Source organism: Physeter macrocephalus, chromosome 1 (assembly GCF_002837175.3).
Source record: "Physeter macrocephalus isolate SW-GA chromosome 1, ASM283717v5, whole genome shotgun sequence".
In the NCBI taxonomy this organism is placed as follows: domain Eukaryota; kingdom Metazoa; phylum Chordata; class Mammalia; order Artiodactyla; family Physeteridae; genus Physeter; species Physeter macrocephalus.
In genome coordinates, this window is record NC_041214.2 from 22,391,295 (window position 1) to 22,404,776 (window position 13,482).

The window sequence follows — 13,482 nt, forward strand, 5'->3', positions numbered from 1 at the left end:
CATTGGCATGATTCTGAAGAACAAGGACAAGATCATGGAACATGTGAAATCTGCTGTGTTGATGATATCCACAATAATATTGAAGAAGTGTGGAAAAGTGATGGAGGAGATGGAGAAACTTCTCAGTGTGTGGATACAGGATCAGCATCAGCATCGAGTCCCGCTCAGCTTAATGCTGATTCAAGAGAAAGCTAAAAGCCTTTATGAAGACTTGAAGAAGAAACACGGTGAAGAATCAGAGGGCGCATCTTTTAATGCCAGCCATGGATGGTTTCATTGGTTCAAGGCTAGAGCCAACCTTCACAATGTAAAAGTAAGTGGAGAGGCAGCAAGTGCAGTTACAGTAGCTGCCCGGGAATTTCCTGAAACGCTTTGAGAAATTATTGATGAAGGTGCATATTTATCCGAGCAGGTTTTTAAGGTGGACGAGACAGGACTGTACTGGAAGAGGAGGCCAGATCGAAGTTACATCAGTAAGGAGGAAAAGTTGATGCCAGGCTATAAAGCAGCAAAGGACAGGCTAACTCTGTTGTTTGGTGGCAATGCTTCTGGTGATATGAAGCTGAAGCCTCTCTTAGTTTATCATTCAGAGAACCCAAAAGCCCTTAAAAACATAGCCACGGGCTCTCTTCCTGTTGTATAGAAGAGTAACCCCAAAGCCTGGGTTACACAGGCCATTTTCCAGGATGGGTTTTTCTACCACTTTATCCCAGAGGTAGAGAAATATTGCTTGGAGAAGGACATCCCATTCAACATTCTTTTGCTGCTCGACAATGCTCTGGGCCACCTCCCATTCATGGATGACTTTCATCCCAACGTCAAAGTAGTGCGTCGCCACCGAATACTATGTCGCTCATCCAACCTATGGACCAGGGAGTTATAGCGACTTTCAAGAAATATTATTTATGTCACACTTTTTGTCAGGCAGTAAAGGTAAGTGATGAATCAGGAACAGCATTGCAACAATTTTGGAAGGACTATAACATCTACAAGGCCATAAGAAACATTGACTTTGCTTGGTGTGAGGTTACGTCCATTACCGTGAATGGGATTTGGAAGAACATTTGCCTGCAGTTTGTTCATGATTTTCATGGATTTGAGAAGGTGGATGAGGAGTCCAAAGAGGTCTTCAGCAACTTAGTGACCCTCGGCAAGTAGATCTGCAAGAGGACAATTTTATTGAACTCCTTGCTCTGCAACACAAGGAGCTTACTAATGAAGACCTGATGGAATTGGTGGCCCAGAGAAGGATGAAGAGAGACAAGAGGAAGAAGAAGTAACTGAAGAACTGAAGAGATTCACGACCCAGGAAATGGCAAGAGGATTTTCTTTATTTGAGGAGGCGCTGTTAGTTTTCAAGGCACAGGACCTGAACGTAGAATGGTTCACGAAGGTTGCAGCAGCTGTTCAGAATGCAGTCTCTGTTATCTATATGAGAAAAAAAGAGCTACTACCCAGACATCACTGGATCATTTTTTCAAGAGGGAAGATAGAATTGAATCCAGCGAGGAACCAGAACCTGTGCCATCACCGTCAGGCGTGAGTGAAATTGCATCTTGCCCTCCGTCTCCTATTGCTGAGGATCCTTCAGCTCTACCATCTCCCACCTCCTCCCCGTCCTCCAGCCAGTAACTCTTCCTGCCTGTTCACTCGATGCCAGCCCCTGGATGCCAGCTGTTGTACTGTACTACTGTACTTTTCAAGGTACTGTACTGTAAGATTAAAAATGTTTTATTTTTTGTGTTTGTTTTTTATGTATTATTTGTGTGAAAAGTATTATAAACCTATTACAGTACTATATAGCTGATTGTGTTAGTGGGTACCTAAGCTAACTTTGTTGGACTTACGAACACGCTCTCAGAATGGAACTCATTCGTATGTAGGGGACTTACTGTATTGGAAAAAAGTAAACAAGTCTTGCTGACCTGGTGAGGCAACATTAAATGGTCTAAGATACATTGAATCGAATTTACAGAAGGAAAGAATAGAGAATGTTGTAGGGAGGTAAGTTAAAGAAATAATGGTTGGAAGTTTCCCAAATGGTGAAAATATCAACCTATCATCTATCTATGATGCTCAAAGACTTCCAAGGAGGATAAATACAAAGAAAACCACACATCACAGCCTAATTGCAGAAAGCCAAAGCTAAAAACTCTACCTTAAAGCCAAAAATCTGAATCCCATCAGATAAAAATGTAACTCAAAACTGTTGGAGAAGAAAAGAAAAATCTGTCCACTCAGAATTCTATATCCAGTGAAGATATCATTTTTAAATGCATACAAAAAAATACTTTCAGATTAAACAGTGCTGACAGAATTTATCTCTAGCTGTTCTGCACTACAAGAAATGCTAAAGGAAATTCCCCAGCCTGAAGGGATGTGACAATAGATAAAACTCTTTAACTACAAGAAAAAAGGAAGAGCAGATAACTGTGTATTTGTGGGTAAATATAAAAACTATTTTTCATCTCCTAATAGCTATAAAGACAACTGATTGCTTTAGCAAAACATAACATTTAATTATGTAGTCTATAATTTGTGTGCATGTAAAACATGATAGCAATGACATATAGGATTGAGGTACCAAAAAGTGCTTTGCAAACTTCCTAATTTCACGTGAAGAGGTACAATATTAACTCTAAGAAGATTGTGGTCATGTAGGAAAAACCAATAAAAAGAAAATAATACTAAGAGATGTAGCTAAGGAGCAATAGGGCAAATAAAGTAGGATTAGTACAAAAAACAGTAAATTTTTCATCCCCTGAAGGATTAGAGTTGGAACATCACCAGATCAGGAATTTCATAAAGACATAGGTTTGATCATTATTCTTCCCCTCAAAACTTGGGATTTGGGGCATATGAAATACTTTCAATCGTTTCTTTATCGCTCCCCAAAGCAATATGTTTCACAAGCCATGTTTTGCTCCTGAATTATTGGGGATCATTCATGTGATCATTTTGGATGTTTGCATTCATAAACTCAATCTCTGAATCACTCTCATGAATTTAAAACAAAGCTAATAAATAGTATCATATTTAGCTGTAGTTTCGGTACTACTTCGTTTTATGCTTTCAATATAACATTATTTCAGTATTTGGGTAATGTCCCATGCAATTACTACTGAGAAATGCAATATGAATTTTTAAAATCTATTTCACACACACAGTAGCAGATAGCATTCATAAGGGGAAAATGGAAAATTCCAGAACTCCACTCCCATACGCCTTCCCCTGTCCAAACTTCTCCCATAGTGGGGCACTGCCAAGTACTCTTCAGAACTTAATCTAATTTACTTCTGTCCAGTTCTGATTCTTTATAAGGTCAGAGATATCTAGATTCCCTCAGTTCCTGTCAGTGGGTTGTGTTCCTTCCCATGGACCATAGATCTAAACTTCATTAGTTTGAAACCAATACTTGTGCCTAACAGTAATTAACAAATGCCATTTTTCTCTCAGAAAACATAGGCGACCCAGCTCCCCCACTCCTCTTTTCTGGCACCCCTTCCTCCCTCCCTCCCTCCCTCCCACATCAAATTGGCCTCCTCCAATCCAGTGGAAAGGAAAACAAATGCCTGGGCCCGACCCTGAGTGTTTCCAGCCCGCATTGCATCGCCAAGGCCAATTCTCCAAGCCAAGGGTCTGGGGGGTGGGACAGAGGCAAATTAACAGGGCTCTTACGAAAGGCTGGTTTCTTCTTTTCCTTTCTGGGCTCTTTAATCTCTGCCACGAAGCCCTGCCTGACAAGCTCTAGAAAGTGCCGTTAGGATTAGAGGCAACCGTCGAGTTGCTTTTATCTTTTTCTTCACCTCACATGTGAGCGGTGACAACTAGTTTTCCCTCTTTTCCTGTCTCCTGTGCATTTTTACTGGAAAGCCTGCTTCAGCGGCAGCCCGCGCTTCCAGGGGCAACGGCCCGCGGCGGCGGAGCACCCAGCGCGGGGGCGGGGCGGGGCGGGGCGACGGCGCCCCGGGGAGGGTCGGGCCACGCCCCCGACCCTCCTTCCCCTCGCCGGCGGGGCTCTGTGTGGTTTTTCACTTCAAAATCCTCCTCTTCCTTCTCCATTTCCCTTTCCCGCCCCTTTCTCTTTCCTCCCAGGATAAACTCAGACCCCAGGCCTGGCGTCGCGGGTGCCGAGCGGACGGCGGGCCGGGAGGTGAGTGGGGCCTGGCGGGCGGAGAGCCGGGTCGCGGGCGCCTCGAGGAGAGGCCCGAGGCCGGCGGACGCGGGGGCACGCGGTGTCCTGGGCTGGCTGCCCCCCGGCCCGCCGCGCCCCGCGCCGCATTCCCCAGGTGGTTTCCGAAGTTTCGGGGCGCTCGGCGCATGTCTGCCAGGTGGACGCGTGGGCCTGGCTGGCAGCGAGCCGTCTCCGGCGCTGGGTGAGAGGTCGGGGCCCCCTGGATCTGAAGTCGGCGGTCGTGGCCCCGGGACGGAAGCTTTGTTGGGGAGAGCGTTCCGGCCGCGGAGAAGCGCGCCCCGGAGAGCGGGCTGCGCTGCTTGGCCGCGCTGCGCCCCTTTCCCGCGTCTCCTGCCCCGGACGCGGCTCCGCTGGCGCCCGGGCCAGCTCGCTCAGCGCAGCTTTGCGGACCCGGGCCTGGCCGACTCGCAGGTAAAAGGGTTTGCAGCCACTTCTTGACGTGCTTTGCTGGCAGAGAGACAGGGGTTACAGGAGAGAACCCAACTCTCGCTTTAGCATTCAGGCAGACTTGGGGGACGGTGGTAATTTATTTCGGCGTACAGTTGGTTTGTTTCTATAAAATAAAACGTTTATATTTCAAGACTTAGAATTTTCTTTCATTTGTTTTCTGGTCTTAGGACCTACAATTTAGTTGAGTTATTACTTTGTTGCGTATTTAGTGTGTTATCTGCCCAAACTAGTACAGAGATGAAGATGTTATGCACTAAGGTCGATTTCCCACCTACGTAAAAGGGTAAAGCTTTAATATTTTATATTGAGTGTTACTACATTACGAGTAGGATACCCTCTATCTATCTATCTCGCTATCACGGTAAATCTTGGAACACTAGCATCACTTCCAGGAAATTTGGAAAAGCCAAGAATGCTCATCATCATACTCTGTGACGTTGAGTTGTATAGGCCAGTGAGGTAGGCAGGAGGACACGTTAACATTCTGATTAGAAAAGAAGACACAACATTATCATTTTTTACACATAATACAATCCTGTACCTTGAGTATCAACAGAAAACAACTGAAAACCTCATAGAAAAAATAAGAGAATTTAGTGAAGTGTCTAATTGCATCTAACTGCAATTTACAGTTATCAATAGATGTTATATATATAAACTGGAAAATAGAACAAAATAAACCATTCCGTTTGGCATGAAATAACTCAAAAAACGTATTTTAAAAAAGACGTAAAGCTCTAGGGACATAGATGAAAATATACTATATATGAGAATGTATAGATAAAAATACAATGAAATACATAACATTCTTCTAGACAAAGGTATCATTTCTCTAAAAGAACATATAAATTAAACAGAATCCTAACCGAATTTTTTTGTTTGTTTTTAAAGCAACTGTTTAGCTCAAGTGGAAAAATAACTACTTGCCAGGAAGATTTCAATTCAAAGAAAAATGTACATATGTATACATATATATGGGGATTTTGCTATAAAATAAAAGGTGTTATAAAGCTGTAGTGATTAAAAGGCCACTAGGGAATAGATCTACTACCAGACAAATCAAAGAAAGTGAAGAGACATTGAAGAATAAAAGGAAAGCTGACATTTGATAAGCATACATTTAAAATAGGGAATGGAGAATAAATAACATTTAATCCATCATGTATGGACAATCAGGTGTTTATTTGGGAAACCTAATAATAAAACTTGAACTTTCCCTCACTCTTAACATACAAATGAAATCTAGATGATTTACTAATTTAAGTCGAAATATATGAAGCCTAAAAAAGAAGAAAAGCTGAATGAATGTTTGTGAGTGTAGCATGTGGGAAAGCATTTTTGAGGTTGATAGAAAAACCTAAAGCCCATGTAGGGACATGATTCTTAACATTTGCATGCAAGAAAAACAAAACAAAACAGATAAAAATGGAAATTGTTAACAGAAAAAGAGCTAATTTTCTAATATGCCTAGAACTCTCATTAAGGACTTTTAAGATCAACCATCCAATCTGAGAATAAAAAGTGTCAATTCAAAGTAAGAGAAACAAATGATAAGAGGAATGAAGACTCTCAGCCACATTAATTATCAGAAAAATGCAATTAAAGTAAGACCATTTTTGCCTGTTTTACTGATTTTGAAAATGTGATAATGCTCAGTATTGTTGATAGTGTGGTGAGAGAAATATACTCTTAACAAACTCTTAGTGGAAATGTATTGGTAAAACTTTTTTATGGTGATAACTTAAAAATTTTAATATTCATTCACTTATTGGAATTCATCATGCTCCTAAGTGTGCAAATAAAAATCTGTGTCAAAGATGGTCACAGTAGGATTGTTTGTAATAGAAAACTTGGGAATAGTTTTGTAACCATTGATTGGAATTTGGTTACATAATTAATTGTACATCTACAGTGGAATAATAATAGTTTAAAACATTTGATAGTTCTAAATGTTCTAAAGTGGAAGTATGTCCGAAGTATATTATAAATTGAAACGAAAACAAACAGAAACATAAAAAATGTTGAACCACAGTATGTATAAATGTTTATGTATATGGGTGTGTATATATACATATATTTATATGTATATATATGTATTTGCTTTATTGTGGTCTGGAACTGAACATGCAATAGCTCTGAGGTATGAGTATATTATTATGTATATTCATGTTTTGTTTTGTAAATATATGCATATTTGTAAATAAAAAGTGATGTTTTTATAATAGGAAAAATAAAATAATAAATGGTAAAGATCTTGAGATTGTAATTAGTAATTTAGGTATATAATTCCTTTCTGGATATATTAGTTATCATTCAGTGTAGAAGAAATATATTTTCTTTCACAGAGCTTTTCAGATTGTTCACTTCATTTACTTTCTCTTTGAATGTTCTCTTTCAGCTTCTTTCTTTGAAAATCCCTTCCTTTATCTACTTCCTTAGTATTGATTGCTATGATGTTTCCTATAGGCACACAATTGAAGTTTTGCTTGAGGGATTTCACAGCCTGTTAACTTTTTCATAAACAGAAAATACAGTAGTTTTTATACTCTTTATATATGTCAGTAACGTCCTAAAATCACTTTTATAGTACTCGTTCTTCAGGATGAGAGAGATGCTGTACTTCAAAAAGTTTGTAAGAGTATATTTCTCTCATCACATTATCAACACTGCTGAATATTATCACATTTTCAAAATCGTAAAACAGGCAAAAATTAGACTACAAAAAAATCAAAAAGAATGCATGGCAAAAATGTAAACATCCATGACAAATTTGAGGAAAAAATTCTTAACATAAAATGAAATTTTTTTTTTATACAGCAAGTTCTTATTAGTTATCCATTTTATACATATTAGTGTATATATGTCAATCCCAATCGCCCAGTTCATCACACCACCACCACCACCCCACTGCCGCTTTCCCCCCTTGGTGTCTATACGTTTGTTCCTTACATCTGTGTCTCAATTTCTGCCCTGCAAACTGGTTCATCTGTACCATTTTTCTAGGTTCCACATATATGCGTTAATAAGTTTTTTAAGGAACCTCCTTACTGTTCTCCATAGTGGCTGTATCAATTTACATTCCCACCAACAGTGCAAGAGGGTTCCCTTTTCTCCACACCCTCTCCAGCATTTGTTGTTTGTAGATTTTCGGATGATGCCCATTCTAACTGGTGTGAGGTGATACCTCTTTGTAGTTTTGATTTGCCTTTCTCTAATAATTAGTGATGTTGAGCAGCTTGAAAAGAAACTTTAAAAAAACCTAGTAAACAGAAAAATGGGCACATGACAAACAGGCAGTTCACAGAAATGGAGCTGAAAATGACTTTTAAGCAAAGAGTAAAAACTGCTCAAGATATGGAAAATAAAACTGAAATGTTTTCACCTTTCAGACTGACAATGACAAAATTTTGATAAAACATAGTGTTAGGAATGTTAACACATTTTTGTCTGGTATGTGAGTTGATTCAGATTCTTGGCGAAGAGTTTGACAATATATGTCAAAATAAAAATGTTCAAAACTTTTATCCAGCAATTCTGCTTCTAAGGATTCAATACACTGGGCATAAAATATGTAAATTTTTTTCAGCATTGTTTGTAATGGCATACATTTGGGAACAATTTAAATTTTCATCAAGCAGCCAGTTGAACTGTGGTGCAGCCTTTAAAAATAATAATGTTATATGAACTGAAATATAATCAACATCAAAGAATTTTAATAAATGAAGAAACAAGATACAAAACAGTATATAAGAAACTGCCATTTGTATTAAAAGGCATATATATTAGTTTGTGTTTGCTTAGAAAACCTCTTGAAAGACACAAAAAATCTAGTATCTGTGGCTGCCTTTTGAGAAGGGAAATGGGGATCTAGGAAGGAAGGATCCTTTTTGTGATATAAATATATGTACTTTTGCAGATAACACATTTTAAAATGGCTGTTTTTATACATGTAAGGTGTCTCATCAAAATGACTTAATTGTAGGTCACCTGACATCCTGTTTTGTTACAGTTTTTAATACTAGAAGACTAGCCAGAAACTGACACAATAAGGCATTATCTGGCAATCTTTTAGATATCATGATTGTCATGGTAATGTTTCCTAAAATGTATTCTATAAACATCATGATTTTATTATTCTTCTGGAATTTTTTGTACTCCAGGTAACAAAAACATGCCTCCTCTGAAAGCTAAAATGGAGAGACCTGATATTCTCTTTAAAAAAATTAAGCTAATACGTTTAATAAAAGTTATCTATCAACTGTGACTATCAGTTTGCTCCCATTTAATCTAATTCTTTTATTTTTAAATGAAGCTGAATAACCAACCTCCTGCTAAAAAGAAGGAAATGTCCTACCGTAGACCTTTTGTTTGGAAGGAACCATAGTGTGACTAAAATAAAATGTTTGTATAAATTATAAAAACAGAATATAAATTGATTAGATTTTGCCAACATTTTCATTTGTTCATAGTGAAAATTAGTCACCGTTTTTCTCAAGTTTCTTGTAGGATTAATTTCATGCAAATATATAATTAAATATATATTCCATGTATTGTTCTAATGCAAGATTCTATGTGTCTCTGGGTTACTTCTACTGCATGTTTTATTCCAAAGTAACAGACCTAAATTTATCTTGTTAGTGCAGGCCTCTGTAATTGCTTTTTGGGTAGGATAGTTACTTAATTCCAGCCCATGTAACAGCAACCTATTAAGTTGCCAAGGTGTGGAACAGGAATGACAGAATCCTTCACAAACATCGGACTTTAATCCATTCATACTGAGCCCACTCAACTATCTAGTTCCCTGGTGACTAGGAAACCCATAAAACTAACACAGTACACCACAGGAGCCAAGATTTTGGCTTCAAGTCTGTAAAGAGAATTGTGCTTGGAAGGGTGTGTAAAGTTTTCATCTTTTATAGACCTCAGGTCTTTTTAGTTAAATTCACTATAAGAGTCTAGCTTGTCAGTTCTATTATTTTTTTCATTTCAGATTATAAAATCTATTATACATTTCCTATAGAAAATTTGAAAAGGAAATATTATTTATACTTTAGCATATTCTCTAGATTTTAAATACTTTTAAAAACAAAACTTTCCATATTATAATTATGCAGATTATGTAAGCATTTTAATTATTTTTATAAAATTATTGTGACCATATTTTTAAAGGAATATGATTTTATAACGTTTCACTATAATGTGTTTTCTTATATGTGTTAGATATTTATGTGCTAGATATTTATGTAGTTTACAGTTACTACTGTTTCATTCTGTACTCCTACAAGAATGAGAATGTATCACTTAAAACAAAAATCTTGCAACATATTTTGGATTTCTCTTGAACTTTAGAGGAAGTTTACCTTGGTTTACAAATGAGGTTTGAGGAAAAAATTTAGGTAGGTATTATATTAGTAAATTGAAGGTTTAATTGAATTTATTAAGATAAGGTTCTTTTATAAGTCAGAAGGAGAAAAACAAATACCGTACACTAACGCATATATATGGAATCTATAAAAATGGTACTGATGGACCTAGTGGCAGGGCAGGAATAAAGATGCAGATGTAGAGAACAGAGTTGAGGACACAGCAAGGGAGGGGAAGCTGGGACGAAGTGAGAGAGCAACACTGACATATATACACTACCAAATGTAAAATTGATAGCTAGCTAGTGGGAAGCTGCTGCATAGCCCAGGGAGATCAACTCCATGCTTTGTGACGACCTAGAGGGGTGTGGGATAGGGAGGGTGGGAGGGAGGCTCAAGAGGGAGGGGATATGGGCATATATGTATATGTATAGCTGATTCACTTTGTTACACAGAAGAAATTAACACAACATTGTAAAGCAATTATTCTCCAATAAAGATGCAAAAAAGAAAAAGATGTGATTCTTTTAGAAGATGGCTTTTTTTTGAGTGAGGAATGGATGTTATCCGAAGTTGGGCGTATGTTGTGGGGGTGAGGGAGGGGTATGTCAGAATTGCTTGGAAAATGGTTTCAGACCTCATAAACTTTGTGAGAGAAGTTCTCTAGACTAGTGGTTCTCAGAGTGAACTAGCAGCATTAGCGTCACCTGGTCTGATGTGCTCTAAGTCCTATTTGGAATAGTTCTAGATTTCTTTTATACAACTACCCGCCTCCTCCTTGAGAATCATCATATTTGATTGCTGAGCTGTAGGATTTTTGTGCAGGAAGGTTTGGAAATCAATTTGTTCAAACTTTTTTACAGGTATACTTAACATATACTTGTCTGGGTGTGTTCTGTGTGTGACTGAAGCTCTCTATGAAACATATGCGTAGTTTTTCTTCAGTGTCAACGTGATGAAAATTTCATAATTTTTACTCTCATGAGAACAAACTGAACCATATTATTTAGTAATATATGTAGCAAATTGACTTTCTTAAATATTCTTGGTACGAGTGGAGTGTTAAAGACATATCTACACTCATTTTGGAAGTGGTAACATCAAATGATGAGCTAATATTTGGAAAATCCTTGTAGGAACATTGCATATCCTATTAATCATCCTTTTGCAAATTTCTGCTATGCTAAGTACCCTTGAATAGTACTGCAACAGAAAATTTTTAAAAGACACCTGATTTAATGTCATAATCTAAAAAATATTTATGTATTAAAAAAGATCTTTAGCAACTTGATCCAATTTAAAAATCTTTATGAAATAACCCCTTTAGATTTGGCTACAGAAGGTGTTAATTTGTATTTTAAATTTATTGTCTCAGTTGTTTTTGAATTGTTTTAATGTTGGACATTTATGTACTTATAAAAGTTTTCAAAGAAGTTTTCTCAATAGAAAAGAAGTAAAACATCTGCAAATTTGATCATGTTCCTGATTTTTGGAATCATTTTCTTAGTTCTTTATAATAGGTACATAAATATATGTTTCGGTACTTGAATAATTAAATATGCACAGTAGAAAAAATATTTAATTCCTTTACTTAAAAACTGTATTTTCTTCCCCAACATGAGGGAGTGGAGAAAATGAGAAAATATTGGGGAATTCTGCAACTCTTTCTGAGCTGCAGGGATTCCCCTTTCCCTCTGCTTAAGCCAGGACCAGAGGGCTTCTCCTGATCTCTCTGCATCTGGCACTTGCTACTGTGTGTCAGGCTGCCTTGAAATAGTATCATGCTAGAGATACCAGAGAAAAATTAGGAAACTGATTCTGGTTTGATAGTATTTCCCATTCTGGACTTCTTCTCCCATGCTCTTGCTACTGTTTAATTTTCAGGACCTTCAGATGCCCAATCATTTTTTTCTACATTAATTGCATTCAGTTGTATAGATTTACTGAATCTGACTCAGAACTGGAACATGTGACCTCTTATGAATTTTTTTCCTCCTAGTTCATGGATAATTTCTCTCCCAATTATACATATATTTCAAAAATCTTACAAAAGGAAAGTTGAAAGGGAGTTCAGTAGAAAAGTCTATTTTCATTTTAGAGGGTACAGTAATAGTAGTGGGGAGAGCTGGAGAGGGCAGCAAGGTGCAGAAGGTAGTTTTCAGTGGCATCTAGAATACTAACCTGGCCTCTGATGATGGTATTTTGAACCACTCTTTCCCCAGTTTATAGAACTGTGACCTTGAACAGATTATTTAAACTCTGTGGGCTTCTGTTTCCTTACCTGTGTAATGAAAATTGTAATATCCACCTCAATCAACATATACAAAGTTCCTGGAACCTCATAGATAATTAATAATTGATATCTAAAACTGAAATCCAATGACACGGAGTGCTTTATGTATATTATATCAGTTCATTTGAAGAATTAATTCGTTAATTAATCAGTAGGTAACTCCTCAGCTCTATATAGCTAACTGCTCCTTTAAAAAATACTTTAAATCTTTTCTAAAAAAATATTTACAAGTTTCACTGAAAAAAATACCATTTTCGGGACTTCCCTGGTGGCTCAGTGGTTAAGAATCCGCCTGCCAGTGTAGGGGACATGGGTTCGAGCCCTGGTCTGGCAAGATCCCACATGCCGCGGAGCAACTAAGCCTGTGCACCACAACTACTGAGCCTGTGCTCTAGAGCCTGCGAGCCACAGCTACTGAGCCTGTGAGCCACTACTACTGAAGCCTGTGCGCCACAACTACTGAAGCCCTTGCGCCTAGAGCCTGCACTCCGCAACGAGAAGCCCCCACAATGAGAAGCCCGTGCACCACAACGAAGAGCAGCCCCGGCTTGCCGCGACTAGAGAAAGCCTGTGTGCAGCAACAAAGACCCAACACAGCCAAAAATAAATTTAAAAATAAATTTATTTAAAAAAAAATCTTCTATTTGGCCTCATCCAAGGTAGTTTTAAATTGAAGTGTAACAACAGTTATCTGCTTGAGAAGTTAGAAATATGACCGGTTTACCTATGCTTTCCAGCCCTGTGGTTTAGTATTATGTATTATATAATTATATGTATAAATAAAAGTATATAATATATAAACAGTATTATATGTCATATATGTGTGTGTGATATTTACATATTTACATAGTAAATATAAATAATTTTTAACATAGTAATCTCTACATATGAGGTTGTAGAGATAGTATGTGGTCAAGAGAATTACATCTGCAATTATGAGCACAACAATGTAATACTATAGACAACGCAAAAGTGACAAAAATATACAAATTCAGGGCAAATATCTCCATGTGAATCAACTAACAGTCAAAAAGCTTTTATTTTTTATCTATTTATTTTTGTTTTTGTTTTTTTTTGCGGTACGCGGGCTTCTCACTGTTGTGGGCTCTCCCGTTGCGGGGCACAGGCTCCGGACGCGCAGGCTCAGCGGCCATGGCTCACGGGCCCAGCCGCTCCGCGGC

General features: G+C 37.8%; 1 protein-coding gene across 3 annotated transcripts in view; it reads left to right on the forward strand.

The window, feature by feature from the left end:
- Positions 1-3,775: 3,775 nt before the first annotated feature.
- The window catches only part of PLSCR4 (phospholipid scramblase 4), a 37,226-nt gene continuing 27,519 nt past the window's right edge, over positions 3,776-13,482 (forward strand). For 2 of the 3 annotated variants that reach the window (XM_028488923.2, XM_007120079.4), the window contains exons 1-2: positions 3,776-3,813; positions 4,096-4,153. The gene's annotated coding sequence lies outside the window, so the exon portion shown is untranslated. Of the gene's footprint in view, positions 3,814-3,986; positions 4,154-13,482 lie in introns of those variants that run through there. The other variant, XM_028488933.1, reaches the window with a different exon arrangement.